Source organism: Spermophilus citellus, assembly GCF_964194105.1.
Source record: "Spermophilus citellus genome assembly, contig: SCAFFOLD_55, whole genome shotgun sequence".
NCBI lineage: Eukaryota > Metazoa > Chordata > Mammalia > Rodentia > Sciuridae > Spermophilus > Spermophilus citellus.
Window position 1 is genome coordinate 925,408 of NW_027672793.1, and position 27,105 is coordinate 952,512.

A 27,105-nucleotide genomic window follows, 5' to 3' on the forward strand; every position below is an offset into this window, starting at 1 on the left:
AGTCCTGATAGATTAATAGAGATTGTTAGGGGAGTGGTGGCACCTATGGACACCAAGAAGCATACAATATTTAGTTGCCTCAGTCTTCTTACGGTGGGCTCCTATGGAGAGTTGTGATATAATGGGATTAGTTCCTTTTAAGCAGAAATAAGGATTCTTGCTGTACTGTGGGCAAACATGAACCCTGCAAGTTGAAGTGTCAATGAAGTGTTGAAGCCTAGGCTCCAGCCCCTGGCCAAAGAAAAAAGTGGCAGCAGTGGCATAGATGATTTGGAGAAGTAGACAAATGAGTCATGTGCAGCTCTTCTGGCCATGGGATGAATGGCTTCAATAGGTCTGAGAGCAAAAACTGATGGAAGTGTATGAGAGACTACCAAAATGCCAGTGAGAGTTCAGGAATAAAGAGTTGCTGTCAGAACCTACAAGGCTTTTGTGGTGGCTCAGTTATTTGTGCCCATACAGACTGCGGCAGTGTGTCACATTAGATTGAATAAAGAGAGAGAATGGGAGAGGAGGGGAGGAGTGGAGAGGATAGGAAGGGCAGCAGAATACAATAGACAATGTGATTGATGTGTGTACATTCCATGTATGTATTATATGTCAAAATATATTCTGCTGTCATGTATGATTTAAAAAATAATAATAAAAATAAATCACATGGTAAAAAAAAAATTCTTCATATCTTCTCTCAACTGCTTGAGCCCCAAACATTGCTTTTTCGATATGAGCCCCTACACAGCAGCCACAGATGTGAAACTATTTTTAATTTGAGACTATCACAAATTCTCTACTTTATGCAATGATTATTGTGTTGTTTTATAGACACACTCCCAGATAATATTTATATAGTGGATATTTAGTGTATTATTTATTTTAGATTATATATATTGCCTAAATGTTGTCTCTCCCTCACTTTATTACGTAGTGTTTTATGTTTCATTTTCTCCATTTATAAAACTTTTGTGATACAAATACAGTGGTTTTGTTGCAGTTTCCATACCATGCTGCATTTTTATCACTGTAATGAAATATATCTGTTTTTAAGTTTCTCCTGATAAGAAATTTTTACAATATTGCTTGTCCTTGATTTTTCAATTCAATCCTCAGCCAGTTCCCAAGTTTATTTAAAATCCTTGCTATAAGCTTCAGAAGTTTTTCTCAAACATAGTATCCCCAATTAATAAAAAGTTCACCAGATGTAAAAATTTTGGGTTTTTTTCTTATTCTTTTCTTTTGAAGGGGAGAGGAATGAGTACTTAACCCAGGATAGTTCTCCTAAACCCCTGTATCACCAGCCCTTTAATTGTATTTTATTTTATCTTCAGTTTTCAGACAAAGTGTTGCTTAGTTGCTTAGGGCCCTCTCATATTATTTAGGCTGAATTAGAAATTGTGATTCTCCTGATTAAGTCTCCAAAATTATTAAGATTGCTGACATAAGCCACCATATGTGTGTAACCCCCATTTTTGAAAAAAAAGTCACTACTTAACTTTTAAGAGAATTTAAAAATAATGATGAATCATGGCTCCTAAAGGAGATAAGATTTGCCTTTGGGTCAGGCATATTTGATCTTTATATGTATTTAAAAATTGTGGTCACACAAGAAATCATATTTGTAAGATCCTGTCTCAAAATTAAAAAAAGAAAAAAATGAAGATATAGCTCAGGAATAATATTCCCTCAGTTTAACCACCAGTACCACACTCATATAAACACACACACACACACACACACACACACACACACACACACACACACAGTACTTGTGGGACTTTGAAAATGTTTTTTGATACTGAACATCTGTATAAACCTCATTTGTTACAAAAGGCAGGATTAGTGCCATAATATCAGTAGTCCTTTAGCCTTATCTGTGTACAGAAATCTGGTAATGCGATTTTACTCCTACTCTAGCCAAATGCAGAATGTATTCTCCAAACTTTGGGTCACGGCTCTTCTTATTTTTTATGGCTTATATGAATGTGTGGCTATGAAAGAGTACTTGTCAAGTATCTACTCAGGAAATATTTTTAATGTTTTGCTTTTGCTTTTAGAGTACTGTCTCATTGATGAGAACAAGTCCACCTAATTTATTTGATTCTGAGATATCATGTGAAGAAGATTCACAGTAATCAGGTCCAGAACCAAGGCAGGTATTTCCTGGCATGGCGTGGATGACCTATTGAGGAGAGGGTCATACAAAGAAGATGAGGCTCTCACCGACCAGATGAGGTTATAGAGTTTGAGAGTGATGAGAATCTCGTCAGGAGAATGATGACAAGTAATGAGATGTAAGTCCATTTCCTCACCAGGCTTTCCAGCCCGAGTGCATCCTTGTTTCAGTTGTCTGCATCCCTGTTCATTAGCTCTATTTTTACACTAAATTTGGGGGCTTTATGAGCCCCCTTGCAATCCTTATCAGCTACCACCAGATTTCTCAAGGACATCATTTACCCTGGGGTCAGAAACATCTGGTCTGGTGGTCTCCACCCTTATCTTCTCACTTTATCTTCTTATCAAAAGAGGACAGCCTGCCAGAGTCTTCACTCTGTTTATCAGAGTAAGGGGAAGTAATTGCCTGAGAACATACTGGAGGGATCTGTGGGTGTGCCTGGTGAGACTGAAGATTCAAACTGGAGTTTTTAAAATGGAGTTGCTTAGGCTCAGGCCTAAGGCCATTATCACCATTCACACGCTTGATTCACATTGTACAGCCTGGGGAAGAGGTGCCTAAACTTGGCACTGTGAATCATCCATTCCATTGGCCAAAGGCCGGACTTCACATATGTCCAAAAGTCACTTCTCATTGTGGTTTGTTGCATTATTCCATAACCACCAATAGTGACCATAGTTGAATTACATCTAATTAAGACCAAAGAGTTTGCAAGGTACGCAGGGATTGAAATGATAATATAATCAAAATCAAGTGGTTTGATAGGGTTGAGACATTTATAAATTTGCCTTGCATGTAAGTCCCAATGAACTAATTCTGTTACATTGTCCCAGTTGATTCTAATAGTCACTGTAAGGCTCTCAAATGCTCTGAGATATACTAAATCTAAACATTGACTAAAATACAAGAATGAGGGTGGTTCCTCTAATTCTATATACATAGGCATTGCAATTCCAACTTCCATCATTTTGTGTTTATTAATAGCGGGACTCTGTCCTCAAATCACCTCCTGGGAAAGGTGTGGGCAGAAAAACAAAAAATGGAGTTTTCACTGTTCCATTTTAAGCTCAGGATTTAGATATCCAATGGTAATTTTTGCTTAAAAAATAATGTGACTTTCCAGTGTTTTGTAGCCTGTGAGTGACTCTTGCAGGCTTTCAGAAACTGTGAGAACATGGGTCTATTTTCCAGTCCAGCCACATACACACCCCACAGACTTGGCTAATTGCCCCAGCACCCACCCCCCCCTGCTCATTCCACATCTGCAAAGTGGGACTTATGCAGTTCTGGATCCTATGGTGGTATTGGGGATCAAAGAACAGGCTGTGGGGATGAGTGGGAGAGTTCACATAGCTGGAAACCTTATAAAACCAAGGTATTCCCGGGAGCCATGGGGCTGCATTTTGGGCCTGAGAGACATTAGTTTGTAATGCATGGCCTGATTGGCTTCTGAGGGAATTTAGCAGGAAACCTACTCTGCATTCAACATGCTTGTTTTGGTGCCAATAAACTCATAGAGAGACAAAGGGGCAAGAAAGGCCGTGGTACACACCCAGACCACATGTGCTTAGCAAGGTTAACTTCTTTATGCTGATTCCTTATTAATAAATGGGAAGAATAGGACCCACCTCATGGAATTTTCAGGAAGACTGAGAGATATGGGTGGACAAAGCATTGAGCCCCACATCTGGCATATAGTAAGCTCTGTAAATTTTATCTGTGTTTTAGAAGACAATTTAAAATTTTTCTTCCTCCATAGACAGTAACATCCTGATATCTTCTCCTTCTACTTTTAGAAGAGTGGACTCAGCCTGACCAACCCTAAACCAGCTGTAACAGGAGCCATGGATGTTCCTGAATAAGAGTGACTGCAAGATAGACCTGGGAAAGGAAGACAAGGAGAGGAGGCCATGGCTAGGAGGCTCAGGATAGACAGTATTTTAATCACCCTGAGGGCAGGGATGTAAGAGAGATCACAGTGATGGAGTGCAGGCTCAGGCAAGGCCAGAAGGACCAGGACCAAGAACACAGGACTTGTTGTTATATATCCACTGCCCACTCTGCTCGGTGCTTTACCCTGGGCCAAGGAGGGCAGCATGACCAAGTCATTGCAGTTTTCCACTGAGTGAGCACTGTAAGGGTCACTGCCTTTGACTAACATTTGGTACCACCCATGTGCTCTTTCTAGAGGAGATATGTTCCAGAAGGGAAGACCATGGTTTTTCCAGTAGAGGGAGATAAAAAAGAGAAAGAGAGGAAATGGAGTGAAAAATCTCATGATGGAAAGACGAGATACTCTTAATTCCCTGTTCAGAAAAGAAACCTGGCCTCTGACCTAAGCACACAGGATAGAATGAAGCAATATTTAATCACAAGACATATTTGAGTGAGGAAATTAGGCAAATAAGAAAAGATTTCCTGACTTCGCTCCCAGAGCCCCCTCCCACCTCCCACCGCCTCTTTTATTCAGCAAGACAATGAGGTGACATGAAAAGGTTCCCAGAGGCAGGACACATGTCAAGGCAAATGTGGAGATGAGTGGAGTGCAGATTCCCAAATTCAAACAGCCCCTTAGGGCTCAGTCCACCCACCCTATTTTTTGCATTTCTCATTGGCTGAGAAACGGGAGGGAGGGTTGCTGGGGTCCTAACAGGCAACTCCTGTCTGCTCCTGGCCCTGTAGCTGGCATGCCGGGAGAGGTGTGCTGGGTGTGATGTTCATTTGAGGGCACAGTCAGGCTGGAGTCAGGTCCCTAAACCCCAGGACTAGGACTCAGGATGGGGGAGAGGGTGTACCCAGCTGGGATGTCTGGGGACTCAGCTTCCCATAGTCTGTCATGTGGCAGGGCGGCAGGGCACCTGAACAGGACAGAATGAATGGCCCCCCAAGGAGAAGCCCCCATCTCAAGTCCTCAGAGGGCCCTGACCTAGTCCCTGAAGAGTTAATAGCCCCAGTGCCAGGATCAATTAGAGAATGGCAGAGTGAAGACAAGTCACCCATCAGGCTGCCCGGGACCCCATGTATGAGTGACCTCAAAAGCATGTTCCTTCCCCTTCCTGTGCCTCAGTTGCCACACATTCCGAATATGAACATGTGCTGATGGCATTCCCATGGGACCATGAGGTCATCAATGTACAGCAGTTAGCCGAGTCCCTGGAACACAGTGAAGCTTGGTAAACGTCAGTGATCTGCTCCAATTCCTAAATGCACAGATGAGGCCCAGAGAGGGCTGGTGGAGCTCCCCAAGTCACACAGATTAACAGCAGACATAGGATTTGTCTGGAGCATCAGGCTGTCCAGCAGAGACTTAGGGTAAGGATGGGTTGAGGCCAGGACCTGGGAATGGTGCTTGGCAAGAAGGTAGGAGGAACCTCTGAAGCCACTGCTCCCTGGGGCTGGGGGGAACCAGAGCCGGGTCCTGGCAGGGCCTCCCCAGGGCCTGGACAGGGGCAACTGTACAGAATTGTCTGTCCTTGGAGGGGGCAAGGAGGCTGCCACTAGGAGCACACAGTGTGCCAGTCCCTGGGGCCAGGCTGGCTCCGCCCGCTGGCTCCACCCATAGCCTGCCCCAAGGGATGCTGGGGGAGGCATCCAGGATCAGAGCCACCAGCTGTGCACTCCCCTCCCCAGCAACAGGTAACTAAAGTGGGTCAAGGAGGAAGGAGGGGGCCCAGGAGGGTTGAGGGAGGTGCCCAAGGAGCTCAAGAAGGCACCCAGGAAGAGGGGGACCAGGGGAGGATGCCTGGAAAGGCAAATCCATGTGTGGGGTGGGCCTGGGGGTCGGGGAGAGCAGCGAGGTGCTGTGGCTTTGGAGATCCTCAAAATCACCTCAGAATTAAGTCCAGAGAGGCCTCGGTCCTGGCTCCTGCCCCAGAAGGCCAGTGCTTGCCTCTCCTCATCCTCAAACCTTCAGCCTCTTCCAGAGCCCACAGGCATGATTGGCCCCAGCCCAGGGGTCTCTGCGGAGCATCTCAGACTATGGCTCTCTGGCTCAGACCTGGAAGGGGGCCCAGCTGGGACCCCACTGCCTAGCCAGAATGTGGGTGCTGAGAAATGTAGGGAGATGAGGTCCAGCCAAACCCCAGGCTCAGTGGGACCACAGCCATGCCAGGCCAAGTCAGGTCCTGTCACCAGGGAGAAAGGTTAGAGTAGGCTCTTGTCCCCCCAGAGGAACCCCTGGGGAGCCTGGGTGCAAAATGAAAGGGAGGCAGACAGGAAATTTCAAAGAGGGCTGCTCCCCAGCTGGTGGGGAAGCCAGGCCCAGATCCTCAGAGGAAGGGACTGGGGATCACAGTTTGATCCAGGGAGACACGGGCTGGTGGTCAGCCGCCACCCCTGGCTGGCCCTGACCCAGTCATCGTCCTGTCTCCCAGCTCCCATCTCCTCCACCCAGCATGCCCCCCCCCAAAAAAAGAAACAACACCCAGGCAACTCGATATGGTCCAGAAACCTCCAGGGTCCCTGGGTTCCAGGAAGCCAGGAGCGGGCGGAGGGAGGGGAATGCAGAGGGTCAGTTCAGTGGCCAAGGAGCTAGACTTCAGGAGGAAGAACAGCTGGACCTTAGAGCCCCTCAGCCAGCACGGGTGCTCCACAAAGGGCAGTCTGAGAAAGCAGGCTCGGGAGGCGGCCCGCACCCCCGCCCCGTTCTGCAGAGATGTCACAGTGAAGATGATGCAGACTTACAGGCCAGGCCCAGGGCCAGAGGGCAGTTTGGGTGGAGGCAGAAAGAGGCCCAGAGGGCAGGAACCCGATTTGAGTCTCTCTGCAAGGCCACACAACCCCCAACAAGCACATCCAAGTTTTCAAGTTGAGCCAGTGGAGCTCCTAAGGCCTGGGGGATGGAATAGGAAGGAACAGAATAAAAGAGAGGACTGTCTACCCCAGGTCCCTAAAAGCGGTAAGTACCTCCCACATGGCAGGACAGAGTTGCGGGCCCAGCTGAGCCCAGCGATAGACACTGCTATGTTGCAGCAGCCAAGAAACCAAGAAGCAGGTAAAGCCCAGCCCAGCACCCACTCAAATGTCCCAGGACCTGGCCTCGTCCTCCCACCCCTGACCAGTCCAAGCTGCTTCTCCCCCACTTGAGCCTCAGCAGCTTTCCAGGCCCAGAGTAGGGGGTAGGGTGGTGCTGGCCACAGCTGGGTCCTCAGGGGGAACACAGTGTATCCAGCCTCAGAGTTCATAACTGTTTGCCCATCTGTCCCTGAGACAAGCTCCTGGGGTATGTAGAAGCTGTCTTGGGAGTGACTCAGGCAGACATGGTGGGTGGCATCAGGCCACTATGATGTACCTATATGACCTTGGATCCCCGGCTGTCCCTCAAAGCCGCTTCAACTGCAGACAGGTGAGTGTAATGGTACCAACCTCACAGAGGACTGTGAGAAATGGCTCATCAAGCACTCGGCATGCAGCTGGCCCAGAGTACACCTTAGTAAGCACTATAGATAAATGTCCTATCCCCTTCATTGCAAGCCAAACATCCCTCCCGGGAAGCAGACTTGGGACTCTTCTAAGAAAAATAAAGCAAGACAAGAGGCACAGAGAAGTTCTGGGACAGGCTCAGTCTCACCCAGCAAGTCCAAATGGGAAAACAAACTCAGTCCTGGGAATCCACAGCCCTCTCCATTCCCCTAGAAGATCCTGAGCAATGGGTATTTGGAGCCAGACAGGAAATTCAGAATAAAGTCCATTTGGAGACCCAATTAAAGTGGACTTGGGGATACAATGGGCACATGGAGGCAGCTGTTTTCTTACTGACCTAGCTAGATCCTGGTTGGACTGAGGAAGCTACGTCTACAACCAGGCTCAGGGACTTGGGTGGGAGTAATGGGGCACCCTCCAGCATCTCCTTTCTACCTCCAACCCTAACATTGGGGTGAGGGGGAGACAGGCCTTGGTAAACTCCTCTCCATGGGATCTGGAGACCCAGGAAACGAACATCCCAACTGACAGATGGTCACAAGCCCTGATGCAGGTGCAGCAGGACAAGGCTGCTGGCCTCTGTGGCCCTCCTTTCCTCATTAAACAAGAAAATATCCTACAACCTCCTCCCTGCTACTCAGAGGTGCAAATGAGAACCTCTGGGGACCTTGAGGGTCAAAGCTCGATGTCCAGGTGGTCTGCCCTGGGGACTCTTAAGACAGACCCTATGTGCATGCACCGAGGGCCACCCCACAATGCCACCCATGCCAGGCAGTCTCTACCACTGTCCTGCCCTGGCTCTTCTTCACCTGGGCTCCAATCCTCTCAGGAGAGCCAGTCAGCACTCATCCCTGCCCTTCCAGACATACGTGCCCAAGATTCCCCAGATTTCATCCTTTAAGGTCCTTACAGGCAGGGGCCACAGCCTCCTCTTCTCCTTCCTCTTTTGCAAGCTGGGGAAGGCACTCAGAGCCAGAGGGGACTACACACCTTCCTCAGCAGCCACCTCTCTTCATCCTGCACCAGCTGTCATGTCACCTCCTCTGCAATGTCCTCCCCAAGGACCCTGTCTAAGTCAGATAAGCAGAGCAGTCTCTCAGCAAGAAATTGCCTCTTGGTGGAACTGTTTACTCTTCACTGGGGTCTCACTGCCAAATACCCCACCCCACCGACTGTCTGCTCCCCCAAGGTAGAGAGACCCCACAACAGCAAAAGGCCTGGCCCGGACTCAGAATATCCCTCAGAGGAAGGAGCCTGTGCATGAATTTGAAATGGCAAACCCAGAATGATGACTACCATCTGCCTGCTAAGCTATCTTTAATTTCTTGGACATGTGCAAATGCACTCAGAACGGCCCCCATGCCCTGATGCCCAGCCCATCCATGCACACCTGGACACCCTACAAGGACGACACGGTTGTGGAGTCAGAGAGGCCTATATTGGGATCCTATCTGATCCTAGCTGTGCCTCACATTCCTCATCTGTAAAATGGATCATGGCCTTACTCATAGATATTGTGAAGTGCATGTTAAGGAATGAATGAAGTGAGTGTGCAGAACAGTCCCTAGGACCTGGAAATTGCATTTGTTTGTAGTGCCATACATTCGGATGGTCCAGGCTGCAGTCCCTGCCTCCTTTAACCCCGCCCCAAATCTGAGGGCCAATCAGTGCTCAGGGACCCCAGAGCTCCACCGAGGTGCACATCTGGCCAGCGGGGACATCAGCCCACCCATGACTGGCGCCCAGCTGAGGGTGAGACACTGCTGCGGATCCCCCTCAGCGCAGGGGCCTGGGACTCCGCAGTCCAGGGGGCGCCAGACTCAGAGGAGCAGGAGGAGCAGGCGGCGCCCAGTGCGGAACAAGCCAGCTTCACCAGGGCAGCGCAAGCGAGCAATGGCAGCCTGCACCTTCCCAGCCAGAGCCCTGCCAGGGCAGCTTTGTGCCCAAATCTGGCCCTGAGTTATTGCGCAGCAGCCTTGGAGCCCTCCCGCCAGGGGTGGGCGGGCGAGGCGTTCCCAGGACAGCAGCCTCAAAGAGGTCCTGGCTGCCATCAGGAGCCTGGCAGACAAGGGCCCAGGAGGGGCCATGTTCCCAAGCACCTTCAGGGCTCGCCCAGGTCGAGGGGCGGGAAGAGCCCCCAGGCCCCCTCTCCTGCCTTACCCGCCCCTGTCCCATCACCACCGCCCTCCCGCTCCCCCACTCCTACCCAACTGCCTACCCCATCCCACCCCTGCGCCCTCTCCCACCCTTGCCTCCTTCCCCTCCACCGCCACTTCTCCATTCCCCTCCTCCCACCCCATCCCCCACCCCGCTCTTCCCGCTCCTCCCTCAGGACCCAAACCCTATGGAGCCACTCTGCAGACAGGCTCCAGGAGGCTTTAAGGGGCCTCAGCTATCCTGTCCTGGAAATGTCTGTTGTCCCCAACACGGAGGCACATACACCAGCCTCGGGTCACAGCCTGGCTTGGAAAAGGGTTGGATTCTGGGCCGGGCCTCTGCCGTGAACAGGCTGTGGATCCTCCTGGCCTCATTTCCCCATCTGTCAGATGAGAGGTGGGGGGAATGTGATTCCAGTACCAGGCTCTGGGAACATGGATTGTGCACACAAGCAAGGCGCTTGGCCGGGTGGTGTGCATAGCAGGCAGGCCCAGGGAGGAGTCATCCTCCTCTTTTCATTGTGAGAGTTCCATTGGGATAGGTCTGCAGCAGAGAAAGGGGCCAAGCCACTGAGGTTCCTAGGACAAGATTGGAACCCTGAAGCACCCGTGCCTGCAACAATCCCCTTTAACTGACTCAATGCCAGGGGAAGACTCTCTCTGGTTTCTGGACTGCATCAGGGAAACCAAAAGGGTACTGAGTTGGTAGCAGGTGCTCCCAGAATGTGAGGGCAAGATTCAAGAGCCCTCTCTCCAGACTTCCCAAAACTTCCCAGCCCCTCCCAGCCCCTCCAAATCATCAACTGCAAACACTTTCGGGTCCCCAAATCCCCTCATGAACCCCGCTGTCATCTGAGCTCGAGTGTCACCTCCAGAATGGCCCTAAGCAGAAATCCTCCCACACCATCCCTGCCTATTCCAGGACTGGCTTTTCAGGATGAATGGACCCATATACTTGTAGATGGGCCCCTCAATCTTACTAGAATACACTTCTGTCTTCTCACCTGTGGAGCTTCAGCACCTTGAGCATACCTGGCATTTAATAGGTGCTCAGTAAACACTTGGGCTGAATGAATGAACCAATGATGAGCCAATGAAGAGTAAATAATGTCAACACTAAAAGCCTTGAAACCCAAACTGTGTCCAAGATAAGAGGATTCCACAAAGAGTAATCTAATAAGTTTGGAAATCACAAACTACTAAAAATATCTGAGTCCTACATTAGCATTTTAAAGCCTCAGAGAAACCCTAAAGGTTTTAAAAACTTTTTAACTGTTTATTCCAGTGTTTGCCAAATGCATTTGGCCATAGAAAATATTTTTAACCACCCTCATGACCACAGCTTTATAAATGGTCAACTGATTCTTAGAAGAAAGAACTTGTTTCTTTGTTTTTATAGGACTGACTCTAGCACAGTGCTCCACACACAGAAGATGCTCCAATTATTTGAATGAATGCATATAAAGTAAATTCACCCATGTGCATTCTCTCTGGGTGCAAACCTATGAACCTAGGAGTTCAAAACTTTGGGTACAAACTGTACCCAAAGTAACACAGCCCCTGTACTAAGATTCTGAACCAGGCAAGCAATGACAAAAGTCTTTTCCCCCAGCTGCAGACACACAAGGCCATTAACATACATTCATTCACATGGACTCATGCACACACGTACAAATGCATGTGTGAGCACACATGAGCACACCAGCACAAACACACTCACATACAAGTACACATACCCACAGGCACATGGACTTGTGCACACACAGACACATGGGCATCCCATTCTGGGACATATTCCTGCACTCCCACACAGCCAGCTTCACTGTGCCTGGCCCAGGATGCTCCTGAGATGGGCAGCAGTCCTCTGGTGGGGTGAGAGGATGGACAAGAGGAGGGATGCACAATCTGGCATCACCAAGAGGGCTAGGTGTAACACAGCAGGTGACAGATTAAAAGTTTGTTGTTCTTTCCTGCCCATTATCGCCAGCGCTGCATTTTGAGCATAGACATAAATGAGAGGGAAGGTAGAGTCTGCAGTGGGATCCCACCAGAAGAAATAACCAACCCTCCTCTGTATGGCTACTCAACTTACAGCTCTCTCTCTCCCTTAAGATTTCCTTTTATTGGGCTGGGGATATGGCTCAAGTGGTAGCGTGCTCGCCTGGCATGTGTGCTGCCCGGGTTTGATCCTCAGCACCACATACAAACAAAGATGTTGTGACCGCCGATAACTAAAAAATAAATATTAAAATTCTCTCTCTCTCTCTCTCTCTCTCTCTCTCTCTCTCTCTGTGTGTGTGTGTGTGTGTGTGTGTGTGTGTGTCTGTCTGTCTGTCTCTGTCTCTCTTTAAAAAAAAAAAAAAAGATTTATTTTTATTTTTTGAACTATGGGTTGAACCCAGGGATGCTTAACCACTGAGTCACATCCCTAGCCCTTTTATTTTATTTTTTCTTTATTCTGACACAGGGTCTTGTTGAGTTGCTTAGGACATCAATAAGTTGCTGAGGCTGGCTTTGATCTTTTTTTTTTTTAATATATATAGAGAGAGACAATTTTAATATTTATTTTATACTTATCGGCGGACACAACATCTTTGTTGGTATGTGGTGCTGAGGATCGAACCCGGGCCGCACGCATGCCAGGCGAGCGTGCTACCGCTTGAGCCACATCCCCAGCCCTGGCTTTGATCTTGAGATCCTCCTGCTTCAGGCTCCTGAATCACTGGGATTACAGGCCTGCACCATTGCACTCGGCTCCAGGGAGCCATCCTCACACTTCCCCTGGGAGGGAGGAAAATAAACTAAGACTCAGCAGTAACACAGCAAGGGTGTGTGGGAGCAGGGTTGGGAGCCCAGACCCATCTGCTCAGAATTCCCCACACTCCAGAAGCTTAGGGGTCTCCAGGCTGTCTCCAAAGCGGGCCCTAGCCTGGGTCAGTGGCCACAGCAAGCTCCCCCAGCATATCTTGCCCGTCCCCTAGGCACAGTTTTGCCACAAGGTCACTGTATAACCTTGGACATCTGACTTGTATCTCTCTTGGCAAGTCTGACCATCCATATGAGAAGAATGCTCAGCTGAGGATACTCCAAGATCCATTGTTGCTCATGAAAAAGAAAGCAAGAGGCCCCCGCCTAAGCATCAATTAATGCCAATATTAAATGAGACCCTTCCGGGGCTGGGGATGTGGCTCAAGCGGCAGCGCGCTCGCCTCGAATGTGTGCGGCCCGGGTTCGATTCTCAGCATCACATACCAACAAAGATGTTGTGTCCGCCGAGAACTAAAAAATAAATATTAAGAAAAAAAAATTCTCTCTCTCTTTCTCTCTCTCTCCCTCTCACTCTCTCTTTAAAAAAAAAAATAAAAAAAATAAATGAGACCCTTCCTGTAAAGAACACAGGCAGGCACCTGTACCCAAGGGTGCTCTTCTGATGTTAGCTGCTCCTGGTGGTCTGATTTCACCCTTCAGGGTCCAAACAAAATGCCATTCCCTATGTTTTGCCTGATTTCCCCTATCAAAAAGAATCTCCCCCAACTCCCCCACCCCCCCAGCCCTAAGCTTGGACCTCAATGCTGGACTGCCCTGCCCTGTCTGGTCTGGGGATTGAGGCCTCATACCCTTCCAGTATATGGGCTCCCTGAACACATGGCTTCCTCTTGGTTCTCAGGCATCTTCCTGGGAGTCCAGGCTAAGCTCAGCTGGTAAGATGCTCCAGATTTAGATGGAAGAATGGATGTATGGAAGGGAGGTGGGGGAAGGAGTGAAGGACTCACCAAAGGAAAGAGATGCCTACTGGGTGCAGCCTGCCCTGCACCCAGTGCAGCCCAACTGCCCAGAGAAGAAATGAAACCAAAGTGGTCAACTTTGCTAATAATAATAAAAGAAGTACAAACAAAAACAATGTGCAATGTCTTACTTGCCTGATGGGCAAAAAGAAAAAAGGGCAGGGGGATGACAGAAACAAAGATAAGAAAGAAAACCTCCTAGGTGGGCAAGGGTTCAGAGGAACATGCCATGCACCTGTGCCCTGTTGTTGAAGAGTTCCCCGCCACAGCCTTTGCACAAGGTGACTCACAAAGATCGACCAAATTGCTAGGTGCAGTGGTGCAAGCCTGTAATCCCAGCAGCTCAGAAGACTAAGAAAGGAGGATCATAAGTTCAAAGCCAGTCTCAGCAACTCGAGGCACTAAGCAACTCAATGAGACGCTGTCTCCAAACACAATAAAAAATAGGGCGGGGGAAGTGGCTCAGCAGCCAAGTACCCCCTGAATTCAATCCCTATTACAAAAAAAAGTATCAATTTTTTTGAGTGATACCCTTAGACCCAACAATCCCACTTCTAGGAGTCCAGGCTAAGAAATACTCAAACAGGAACACAAAAATGGATATCTGAGGATGCTTGCTGCAGCACTGTCACTAACAGCAAAACACTAGAATGCAACTGTATGTCCACTGCTAAAGGATTGTAAGTTCTGGAGGGCTGAGAATATAGCTCAGTGGTCCACTTCTTGCCTAGGGTACTGAAGGTCCTGGGTCTGATCCCCAACACCATGAAAACAATCTATAATTCTGGTGCATCCTCTCCATAGAGCCACTCTGGCTGTAATGTGGAGATGTGTGACACACACACATGGTGCTAACTCCTTCACCAACAATCCTTAACCCTGGCTGCACATTCAAGTTTCCCAGGAAGTTTTCAAAGAAACACTGACCTGGAACCCCTCCTCAAAGACTCCAGATGCCGGGCCCAGGTCAAGTTATTTTTTTTTTGAGTGCCTAGAATGATGTTAATTGTGGAACCAAAACTGAAATCTCTGCTATGTGAAAATATGGAATGAGAGTCAGTGTAGCCAGGGAGTAGCAGGCACCATCTGTGTTTAAACTGACACATACAGGTGTACACACCCAGGTCTAGTCTAAAGGCACCACTGAAAAGGCTCTGGGGAAGGGGGCACCCAGGATGCTAGTGCTCTGGGAAAGGAGTGGGACTGTTTTTTAAGATGTCGAATTTTTCCCCCCAGATTGGTACATGGACAGCCCTAAAGGCAGAACTCCATGGATGGACAGATGGGTGGGAAGGAGGGCTCCCCCTGGGTGCCTTTATTCATGGCTGTCTCACCCAGACCAGAGGTGGGCCTCTGCTGTCCTTCACAGCTGCAGAGGTAGTTATAAATAAAGGTGGTGGTGACTGACTCAGGCTCTGGACCTAGATAAGGCCTGCCCTCAAATCCAATCTCTGCTACTCCCAGCAGTATGACCTTGGGCAAGGAACTTCTGTGCCTCAGTCTGCGCACCTGTGAAACTGAGATAAATAAATCAGAAAGCTGCTGTGAGAATCTCGTGGAGGAATGGGGGATGAGAGGAAGACAGAGCCCCATGGTGCCCAAAGAGCCAGGTCCACACTGTCCCTCCGTGTGTCCTCCCCAGGGATCAGGGCTGGTGACTCTGGATGGATATGTGTCTGGCCTGGTCACCACTGGATTACAGCAGCACCCAGATGACCAGAAATGATTTGCAGAACACCTGGAGCCAAAGAGCCTGGGACACCCCCAGCTGGGACTAAAGATGCCCATCACCACCAACTCTCCCTCTCAAACACCTGGAAACATCACCGTCAAGCCTCAAGCCTCTCTCAATCTGTTGCTCACCCTAAACCTTATAAAGGGTTAGAAAGGACCCAGCTGCCCTGCAGAAGATGCCCTAGAGCAGCCAACTCAGATATATCCACTGTGGTCCCAGCACTTGGAAAAAAAAAAAACTTTTTTTTTTTTTTGGTACTGGGGATTAAACTCAGGGGCACTCAACCTCTGAGTCACATCCCCAGCCCCATTGTATATTTTATTTAGAGATAGGGCCTCACTGAGTTGTTCAGTGCCTCGCCATTGCTGAGGCTGGCTTTGAACTTGGGATCCTCAAACCTCAGCCTCCTGAGTCACTGAGATTACAGGCCTGCACCAACCCACCCAGCTTAGCCTGTATTATTTTAAAACCCAAGTTTTGTGTGTTTGCTGCTTCTTGTGTTCCAGGAATTAAAATCCTATACCACCTAAGACATGCAGCTGATCCAACTGGTTCCATCCCATTTCATAGATAGGGAAACTAAGAATGAAAGAGGACACTATCTTCCCCCAGATCATGGAACACATTGCCTCCAACCCACACCCAAACCCCACAAGAAAAAGAAAGTATTTTGAGCCTCACCTTGGAGATAATGTTGTTCATTTGTTTTTACAGAACTGGAGATTATTGAATGCAGAGGTGCTTTTCCACCTAGCTACAACCTCAGCCATTTTTATTTATTTATTCATATTTTACTTTTAGATAGGATCTGGCTAAATTGTTAAGGGCATCACTAAAATTCCAAGGCTGGCCTCAAATTTCCAATCCTCCTGCCTCAGACTCCTGAGATCACTTGCTGGAATCACGAGCATGCACCACTCTGCCAGCTCAGAGTGGGCCTTGGTTTTCTACTCTGGGCAGCATGTTTCTCTGTGAGCACTGCCCATTTCCTCCCTCCTCCTTCCTTCTTCTGACCCTACCCCTCACTCTAGGGCTAATCCTGGGGCAAACCCTCCCTGAAAGATGAGGAGGGTCCTGAAGGCCACTCAATGGTAGCTGAACTGCCCAGCACTGGCAAGCACCAAGCCAGTTAAGGATTTCACATCTGACCCCTGAATCTCTGTGGCAGGATGACCATAAGCAGCAGGATGGGGATTTATTAAGTCAAACATTCTGTTTTATTTCAAATTAATATAAAAATTTCATATTGCTTCTTTCAGAGATCTGGCCTATGGGGGCCACTAGGGGAGCTCACACCCAGCCAGGCTTAGTCTCCAGAAGAATGGCACCCCCCAAAGAGAAGGAAAGTGTTCTAATCCTGGGAATGGTCACCAGATCACTAGAAAGTTTCTGTCCTTGTCCCTGGCATCCCAGTCCCACTGGCCCTGATGGCGCCAGGCTCCTGCTCTCTCTTAGTGGCAGGCAGACCTGACTCACCTCTCACTCTGGACTAAGAAAAAGAACCATGAGCTTTTGAGACCCCACATCATCTTCTGAGTCAGTTTTTTCACCTCTGCTCTGGAAGACAGAAGTTTGAACTGATGGCCTTCCCCCTACCATCACTACTTGGGGGTGGTGTCAGCTGCAATGTTGGGTTTTTTAAATACTACTTAAAAATGGTTAAAATGTATTTTACCCCCATTTTTAAAAAAGGAGGTACACAGAGTTGTGAGCCCCTGCTCAGGTCAGAGAGGTGAGCAGAGGTCTCTGGGATCCAGGCTCAGGAATGCGTGACTTTAAGCAGCTTCACCATGCAACAGCGAAAGTACGACAGTTGGGGACCCACACATCTGTAGGAAGCCACTCTCCCCCTGCCAGAGCTCCCCTTACCTATCCCAGCACAATGCTTTGAATTATCTCAGCAAATATCTCTCCAGCGACTGAACATCCTCAACAATGAAGTCTCCAAGTGTCAGAGCTTGCTGAGGGCCATTACCAAGTAGAAATGACGCATCAAAATTTCCTTGCTAGCATACCCCATGTTAATGATTTCGCTGTTGACATTGCATGTAAGGTGACCTTGCTCAAAGACCAAGGCGGATCCGGGTTTAGAGCTGATCAGGTTTGAGGAAGTATCCCGGTCCTTGGGTTAAGGGCGTTCCCAGTTTAAGACCTTGGATTTTAGGGAAGTTCGATGTTGAGGATTATTGCGATGTTGAGGATTATTGCTGCTGGAATTAGGGCGTTCCTGCTGCCTGAGCTCCCATTGAGTTCTCGTGAGATTCAGAGGACTTTTGGGAAGAAAGCCTCGTGGAGTAGGTGATCTGGGTGGCAGCAGAACTGGGATTGCCCCAGAATGTGTGTGGAGGCCGGTGTGAGTTCGGGAATAAAGAATTGCTGTTTGAATCTACAAAGCTGTGTGGTGGCTCGTGATTCTGTGCCCAGCCAAGACTGCGGCAAGAGCTCAAACAAAAAGATTTTTATTGGCACAGTCTCCCTCCTAAACAAACCCCCAAGGAGCACAAGGAGTGCCACCCAGGCCCCCTTCCCTCAGCTCACAATCTCTGGCCTTAGGTGACATAGGCCGAGCAACCCCCATTATGGAGGAGAGGGAAATTGCTGTTAGATTAGTGAGCACATCCACAGAGCCCCATTTTGTATCCCAGTTCAGAAGATGACATGAACATCTGCTTTCACTTCAAGACATTAATTTTCAATTACTGGAGAAAAACAAAATTAGTCCTGAAAAATTGTTGGCAAAAACAGGCTCTTGTGGGCTGGGGATGTGGCTCAAGCGGTAGCGCGCTCGCCTGGCATGCGTGCAGCCCAGGTTCAATCCTCAGCACCACATACCAACAAAGATGTTGTGTCTGCCGAAAACTAATAAATAAATACATATTTAAAAAAAAAAAAAAAAAACAGGCTCTTGTCTGGTGGTTCATAATAATAACTTTGGGGGCCCACAATTAGTGTCCTCGGACGGAGTTTCCTGATAGAGCCCGTCATCTGCAGACTGCGGTGGTGGCGGGCAGCACCAGCGTTATCTCCTACACCCTGTTCTGTGGAGGGAGAGGGACAGTTCTGCGAGCCCCTTCTCCAGGTGACCGCTTCTTCCGTGACCAGGTTAGGGACTTTCAGATGTTCTGGAGAAGGGGGGTGGTGAAGATGCCAGGTAAATAAAAACACCCTCTGGAACCATTTTCAGCTTTAGACATGTTGAGGCTTCCTTTCATTCAGTAGCAAGATTTCACTCAGGGATGTAAATCCTTCCCAAGCACAAGTGTGCCCAAAAAGGCACACTGGAATCCCCTCAGAACAACACCTTATAATCCAATTTGTCATCTGCAGTGGGAGAATGGACTGCATGCTTCTCCTATGAGACGCCTTCCACCCGTGACAAAAGGCCATCCAGGATCCAAACACAACGGCTCTAGCTGAATGCTACATCTGTAATAATAATAATAATAATAATAATAATAATAATAATAAACTTTTTGCCAGGGTCCCATCTACCAGGGAACCTGGTTCAGCTCAAATTGCAGGCTCTAGGAAGTGGGAGGAGGAAAAAATTAAAAAAGCAAGCTCTGAATTTGCCGACCTTAGTGACCCCCAATCCAGAGAACAATCCACTTGATAAGAGATGATCAACACTATAATCTCATTGGATGGTTTTTTTATGTGTCTTGGCTGCTGTAGTCACTATATCAATAAAAAGCCACTGAGATGTGAATGAGCAGAAGAATTCAGAGATAATGATGTAGCGGTCTTTGAATTTGGATGGTCACAATTGAAACCAGAGTGTTTGCCTTGCTCACATGTTTAGACTATGGGGGGAGGCGTGGGGGGGTTGGTTAGCACATGGAAGGGGAGGTAACCATGGAGGGAGGCAGCTTCAAAAGGAAAAGAAGAAAACCAACCAACAATAACAATACAAAATTATATCATTAACAAGACAATGAAAGACACTGCTACTTCCAAAGTCAACTGGGTAACTGAGCACCGACATTGTGTAATTGACTTTGCAAGTAGAACAACAGCAAGGTAACAAAGAAAATGTCAGTGTTTTCACAGCACTAATCTATAATGATGGGAGGCCCTCCTGCTGTCAGGCAGGGCTGACAATACAATAGATTTCAAAGGGATATTACCACCATGCTTTTATTCCTGACATCAATCAAGACAAAGAGAATCCTTATCACAAGACATTAAAAATCAAACCTTTGTACAAGAAGATAGGTAAAACAGCACTCTCCTTAAAGACAGTCATGTGGAGCAATCAGATAATTGGTGATCCTTGAAAGCAGTAAAGTATTTTTATTTACTGAGTGTACAACCCCAGTCACTGGCTGCCACCCCATCCTGGCAGGTATGCTATGAATCAAAAGTTTCCATCTTTATCTCTTCCACTCACTTCACCCGGTCTGGCACCTACAGCAGGCTAAGGGAACTGACAGCCAGCGCTGAAAACTTCAAGTGGGATATATAGCCAATCCAGGCTTCACTAGTCTATTTTGAGTGCAAAACTACTCTGATCACAGACTAATATATCTACACACAAAACGCCCTTGCAAGACAATGGGAATTTGCAGAAATTGACAAATTGGCCCAACCACACCTATTGAGGTTACCTATTATAACCAGGCACTAAGAGTTTCCAAGGTACTCTTCTGTTTTAATTACCCTAGACACTCAGATAGGAAGAAACCCTGATATCTATACCAATATTTTCAAGACATAAAGATAATACTCTTTGCAAACATCAGTGTGCCATGCATAGACAAGTCTGGACTTTAGTTCAGCCAGGGTTCAGGAAAAGCAAGCACCTAAAGCCACCCACCCACCTTGAAAAATGGATGGGGCCATCAGGAAACCTAGCCATCCACTACTAGATTACCTCGAAACAGTTAAGATGCCTGCATGCCATAAGTTAGTGACACTTAAGGAAAACTGCAGGTCCCGGAGCACGAAGTAAGGGGGAACTAAAGTTCAAGAGAGTTTATAATCTACACACTTTCTGAATCATTGATGTATCCAGCCACCAGCCTTCCAAAAGGTCCAAGATGATGGCCTTAAAACCCAAAGGAGGTCACCCCCACTCAGGGCTTGACAGAGCTCCTGGTACAGGTGGCTCCAAGTCCTAGAATGTTGTGAAGGAGGAGAGGAAGAGAGAAAGACACTCTGCTGAAAGCCCAGACAAAGTGTTTTGTCCCTCTGATATCCAACAGACCACATGCCAAAAGTATGCAACCAAGTCGAGTCACCCTGAGACAAAGATGTTACTCTCAAAGCACCAAAGGCAGCAATGGTTGCTTTTACTTTTTCAGACAGAAGTAGACACTGTTGTGTCTTTTTAAACAGTGTTTGAACAACAGGCTCCCTTCATTTCATTGCTAAAATGGGAGAAATGTTAAAAGAAGAGGGAGCTGCTCCTAAAGCTGCCTTGAAAACACACTCTCCCACCACTGCCACCTAAATGAGTCTTTTCCAGAGCCAGGCAGCAAGTCTGCAAGCTGGCCTCAGTGGTGAGTTCCTTTCATTTACACATCCAAATGAACAGTTAAGAGAAATCAATGCATCTAATTGCCAGACTATTAAATCCTACATCATGCAAAGAATTCCACAGCCACCAGCTTAAGAGTTGGCTACCAATATGGCAATTATTGCAACTTTGTATTAGACTGAACCAGATCCCCAGCCTTCCAACTCCAGACAGGAGAGCTGTACTCCAAGATACCTAGCTCCGGTTTCCTCCTTGCATGGTTCCCCCTCCTCCTCCTCTGTGAACACACTGTAGCAGGCCACAGGATTTGCCAGGGCTGGCAGGTTCTGTGGAATTACTTTATGACTGTTAAGTCATCAGCATTTTGCACCTTTCATTATTAATGCACACTCGGCACCTTATGGTTAAATGTTTAGCAGGATTCTCCTGCCAGAGGAACATAGTTATCTTATTTTATTGCTTATTAAGTTTTTGCAAAGAAACAGGTGTAAGAATCTAAACAGCAATTAGTAGACATAAAGAATGTTTTCCAGAATGAAACAGGCCCTTCCAAAGCTAAGAATAGGTAACTTAATTGGGGGGATTAAATATTAGGATTAAATATCAGTTACCCCAATCCACATAGAAAACTATGGAATGTACAAAGGATTTCTTTTGCCCTTCCTGCAAGATCATGTACATTTAGCCAAACAAATGTCGACAGTTTACACTTGTATGTGGTCTCAGATGAATCAAGAAACCTGTAACCTCAGAATGCCTCTATTTATTACATCTCAATTATTTCCATGGAAACACTAGCAATGGCGAGCTACACTGTTCCCAGGTCCCTAGACTACCAAATTTTTAAAATGGACTTTGGAGGAGCTCAGGGCTGGCAGAAGAATACAAAGAAGGGGAGGGAAGGTGAGAAAAGTCACTGGGGATAGTTTTGGATGTTGGGGTTGGGGTATGTGGACACAGCCTGAGTGCTAATTAATATTAAGAACTGTAATTAACAGGCAGTTGCTAGATGGAGAAAAACTGACAGCAGTACAAATTATTCAAAAGTTTTAAACTGAGGCTGGGAAAAAAGAGAAGCTCTTGTGTGGATCTGAGAAAGCCAGCAGCAGCCAGCCATACGGTAAAGGGAGACAGGGCTCCTTAACGTTGAGTGACAGAGGGAACTGCTAGGTAATCATTACCAAACCATCTGATATCATCAGCCAAAATAACATCAGTGAGCGAGATGGGAACAGCCTGGAGAATGAGACCAAAATTATCAAAGGGGACAAATCATTTGAACTACCACTTCACATGACCAGGACTCAAAAAAAGGGGAAAGGGGTATAGGAAAATCAGTTAGAAAATGTGACTTTTGTAACAATCATGGATTTTTTTTAAACAAAATCACAAGGCTTTAGAAAATGAATGAGGCTGCTTACTCCCTGCCCTACCACCCCAGCCCCCTTCTCTATTTGTTGGGTATCCTCCCTCTGGTAAATCTGGGTTTTCCAAAGAAGGACAAACATCCTGGGGGGAAATGACCCCCCACTCCAGAGGGAGGCTGTGTCCCTGAAGTGGGAAGTGAGCCCCCCTTTGAGGCCTGTTTGATTTCAAAGCAACAATGCCTATGCTTTCAAATCACACTCTCTGAGTATCCATTCAAAATTGTTACATTTCTGTCTTTCCTTCCTGCTATGGGCTTTCATATTTCTAAAATCAATTATGAATTACAGTCAAGCGACTTGCACTGCAAAAGGCACGGAGCTGGAGTAGTCCACAATGCCTCCATGTTAGCCCTGACACACAGCAGTGGAGGCAAAAAAAAATAAAATGTAAAAGGCACCACTGTTCCTTAAGAAGCACCTTCAAGCATCTTTAAAGGTGAAGACCTTGCCATTTCAAACACTTGGTGCAGACCTGTCCACACTTAAGCACACACTTTTGAATATTGCTTGCGAGAAGGGGGGCAGTTCTTGAAAAGTAATAAATCCCTCACCTGCTGTAACTCTTATCTATTCAAATTATCTACTCCCTTAATTCCTCCTTTGATAATTGGTCACATCTCCACCCTATGCACTCCAGTAAACCGAATAAAAGGCAAAATGGTGAGAGACAAAGGTTGTGGCTGCTTTTAGAAAATGTAAACCTCCATGGGAAGAATCAGGGGGCTTCCAATGCCAAGGTTCTGCAGAAAGATTGTGTGGCTAGTATGTACAACACTTCTCAAAATGCCTTCACTAGTCTTCTCCCACTTAGCTATCTTCCTTCCTCAATTTGCTTGAATTGTCAGCTACATATACACACATGTACATGTAGATTCATTTTGTGAAAGGCTAAAGACCAATTCTTGAGTCATTCTCTGAGATCCACAGAGTGGTTTTAGAATTCGGCTCAAGCAACTCTGAAACACGCACCCATCTGTTCACTGCAAACTGTTCTACCTTTCATTTCTGTGGCTTGCCTTCTAAAATAAGGAGATCTGGGGGCTGGGGATGTGGCTCAAGCGGTAGCCTCCTCCCCTGGCATGCGTGCAGCCGGGGTTCGGTCCTCAGCACCACATACAAACAAAGATGTTGTGTCCACCGAAAAACTAAAATAATAAATAAATAAATTCTCTCTCTCTCTCTCTCTCCCTCTCCTCTCTCTTAAAAAAATAAAATAAAATAAGGAGATCTGAAGACGCATTACCAGGTTATAGGTAAGCAAGCTTTGCATCTTTACAAAAAAAATGTCTGGAAGTTTAACCCAAAATCAACTGCCCAATTTAAAGAAAACTCTTTTTGCCTCCAGTAGTTCCAATTCTTCTTCTTAAGTGGCTCTAGAAGGAGTGAGCAATGAGCCAGGAAAAGAGAAAAGAAATCAAATATTACTTAAAGCTGTGGGTGCCCTTCTATTCAGCAAAAGGACAAACAGACCCTTCTTCCCTCTTCTGGTTTCCTTCTGTTGATCAGAGCACCCTTGTTACCCGCACCTCTGTGGGACAGAACAGCCTATTCTGAATTGGGATACAGAACAAGGAGCAGAAGTAAGACTAACTTCTTCCAAAGCGTAATAGAGGTGCAGTCCCGCTGCTGAAAGTTGAACTGAGTTGGTTTTCTTCTAAGATGATAGGGAGCGTCTCTTCAGGCCAGCCACCACTGGCTTTCCTGGGACTTTAGGAGGAGGGAGGTGGCTAGTGTATCAGTTGCCAGATTCAGTCTCAACCACTCCAGCCAAGAGCAAGACTGGCAGGAAGAGAGGTGGAACCCCAGAGCCTTCCTGCGCAGGCCTTCAGGAAATGAACTTTTCAGAGCAGAACTGGGCTGCTGCCAGAGGTCATCAAGGGAGTTGGGAGAGGACAAGGGCCTCAGGACATTAAGGCTCCAGAGGCACATAGCCACTCTCATCCTGTTCCTCAGTCATCCCTCAGTGTGTCTAGGCGGCTAAGCACCCATCCGAGGGGCTGGAATTGGGACAAAGCAGCAGGCCAGGCCAGGAGAAGGCAGCCTGTTAGGGGAAAAGGGCAGGGGTGGGGCTCAGTCCGAGCACTGCCTCTCCCCAGGGCCTCGGCTCTCCAGGAGCCCCTGGAGCTGGGGATCCTAGTGTAAATAGAAAGCAAAGAAAAGGAGGGGTGTGTGTTTGTGTGTGTGTACTTATACATCCATATCTCATCACAAACATGCACACCCAGGGGACTCAGTGCAGGAAGCTGGCCAGGGTGCTGAAGGTGAGTGTGCCGGGGGTGGGGTACCCGGCACATTGCGTGGAGGGGCGCTCCTGATGGCCGCAGAGCTCCCAGTGGTACCTGTGTTCTGCTGGGGCAGCGCAGACAATGAACTCCTGGCGGAGGCTCCCTGCCTGATGGCCTCTGAGGAGCAGGCAGGAAGTGAGGGGGATGAGCCGGGAGCGCGGCCTGGGCAGGGGGCCGGGAGGGGCGCTGGGTGACCGGGCCCAGACGCCTCTCCTGAAGCGCACAACCAGCGCCCGATGCTCTCCACATCCCAGGCGACAAGAGGGGGCTCGAGAAAGCCAGCGAGGCCCGGGGCCAACAAGGGCAGCCTCCAAGCTGCCAGCCTCCCGGGCGCCCGTCCTTGCAGCCTCTTCCTTCCTCTCTTCACCACCGAGATTCGCAATTCCTGCCAAGCCGGACCTGCACTCCTTGATTGGCCACGCGGCAGGGGCCGCAAGGAGGGAGCCCGGAGGGCCTCTTGTAGGCGACCCCAGGCTCGGGTCCCTGGCGAGCCATGGCTCTGGCCCGGACAGGGTCCAGGCGGGTAGGGTGTCCATGGCATGCCCCCTCCACCGCCTGCGCCTCCTGCTCCTGGCTTCTTCTTCTTCCTCCTCCTCCTCCTCCCCCCCCCCCCCCCCGCTGGCTCGCGCGGGTCCCTGGCACCCGCCCGCTCGCGGGTCTCTCATCCCTCTCTCCCTCCCTCCTGGTTCGATCGCGCCTCCGCCAGGCCTCACTAGCTCGCTCACCTTTCACCTAGCGCGGCTTCGCCTGCTTCCAACTGGACATATCAGGGCTTCCAGCGCTCTGTCACTATCCGCGGCCGGCTCCCCCGCCGCCCCCCCCCCCGCCGCTGGGGGTAGCCCTTCTCCCACTTCTCCACCTACCGCTTCTGGGAGCCCACCGCAGGTCCGGGGCGGGGGCAGCCCAGGCCAGCCGATGCCGCTTGGGGGCGGGGGGGAGGCGGGGGGGGGGCACGCTGGGGCCCTGCCTGTTGCAATGGGGCAGCCAGGGGCGTGGGAAGTCCTGAGGCCAGTCGGCCTAGCAGAGTTATGCAAAAAAAAAAAAAAAAAAAAGCCGCCCCTCTCCTCCTCCCCACCCCCCGCGGGCCCTGAACCCTCCGACCCCTCCCTCCCCCACCCCACCGCCACCCTCACCCTCCTCCTCCTTCTCCTCCTCTTCCGCCCCATGCCAGATTTTTGTGCAAAGTTTGCAGGCACCCGGCCACGGAGCCCGTTGCGGAGCTCACAATGAACCCATCTGAAGAGGGGGAACTGGGCTGGAGTCCAAAGGGTCTCAGGAGGGGAGGAGACCGGGAGGCAGTCGAGAGTGCGGAAGCTCAGTACCCCCTGGGGGGAAAAAAGGTTTCAAATGTCCCCTGCTACACACACAAAAAATAAATAAATAAATATTAATGGCTCAAAAAATGCCCAAAGGCCCGGTTTGGAGATTATGATGGATGGCGAGGGGGTACCTCAACTCAGCCTATTTGGGGGTGGGGGGATCAAAACGGCTGCAGTGGCTCGGAAACTGCAGCTTGGGGCCCCTGGCTCACGTCCCCTTCTCTGGCTCTAGGCTGGGTCAGGCTTCGGCTCCCCAGAGGAGGAAGGGGCGCGCGGGGGTACTCAGGTGGCAGCAGGCAGGCGTGCCCGTGCCCCAGGTATCGCTCAAAGGGTTTGCCAGGCCGCTGCTGCCTGCTGGCGGGGCTGCGGTGCTCAGCTCACGGCAGCCGATCCCCAGGCCGGCGTCAAGTTGCCCCCCAGCTAGCTGCCTCCATGGGCCAGGGGCTCAGAGAGGTGGTAGGCGGTGGCTGCCATGGCGAAGGAGGAGGAAGAGCAGGCGGTGGCGGCTGGGCTCTCTTCCTCCCGGGTAGCGTTGGGGGCGGCTTCGCCCAGGCTCCTTGGTGCTCCAGCCTGCGCTGTCCTGCCCGCCAGCCTCCCTCATGCTCCTGTCTTCTTTGTGGTCGCTGGCTCTCCTCCTCCTGATCCGGCTGCTAGGGCTGCATTGCGGAGACACATAATAAAGCCAGGCTTGGCTGGAAATGTAGCCGGGTCCCAGCAGGAGGATGTGAGGATCAGAGTCCCCGCAGTGGAGCGCTCTTATCCCGTGGGGCGGCCTGCACTGCTCCAGCTCGGATCAGACGGAGAGAAGGCCAACAGTACTGAGCGATGGACAGCGCTGGCTTGGCAGCCAGCAAAACCAGACTGTGGCGCGGCTGCAGCAGGCACCGCGAAGTCGTGGGCACCGCACTGGCTTGCAGGCCGGGCTCTGGCTGCATGGGGGCGGGAGGAGGGAACAGAAGGCCCACTAGGGCTGTCAAGCTCACCCAGATGCATTAGCTTTATAAACTGCAAAAATTAAAAGAATGGGGGAGCAAACAGGTTGGCTACCCTACCATTGCTTCTTGTGCCCCCCACACACTAGAATTATCCTCAGACCTAGCTGTTCCCTCTCAACTGACTTTTGACGATTGGTTGGTGTTCCAAGACCACTCTTACCCCACATCCAACAAACACTTACACCACTGGGTTACCCTATACCCTCATTTGTAGGGTTCTTGAGCCTGGTGCGCACTTCCAGGCTGTGACTCTAACACCTTATCTCCAGAAAACTGCAGTAGCACCCCTTCCCTCCAAGGTTGGCAAAAATAAACCAGTTGCTACTTTCCACA

The 27,105-nt window shown here is 49.1% G+C and overlaps 1 long non-coding RNA gene across 1 annotated transcript in view; it reads right to left on the minus strand.

Moving 5' to 3' along the window:
- The window catches only part of LOC308640606, a 663,035-nt gene extending 637,824 nt beyond the window's left edge, over positions 1-25,211 (minus strand). The window contains exon 1 of the long non-coding RNA XR_014020311.1: positions 25,184-25,211. This is a non-coding gene — a long non-coding RNA (uncharacterized lncRNA). The remainder of the gene's footprint in view (positions 1-25,183) is intronic.
- Positions 25,212-27,105: the final 1,894 nt, after the last annotated feature.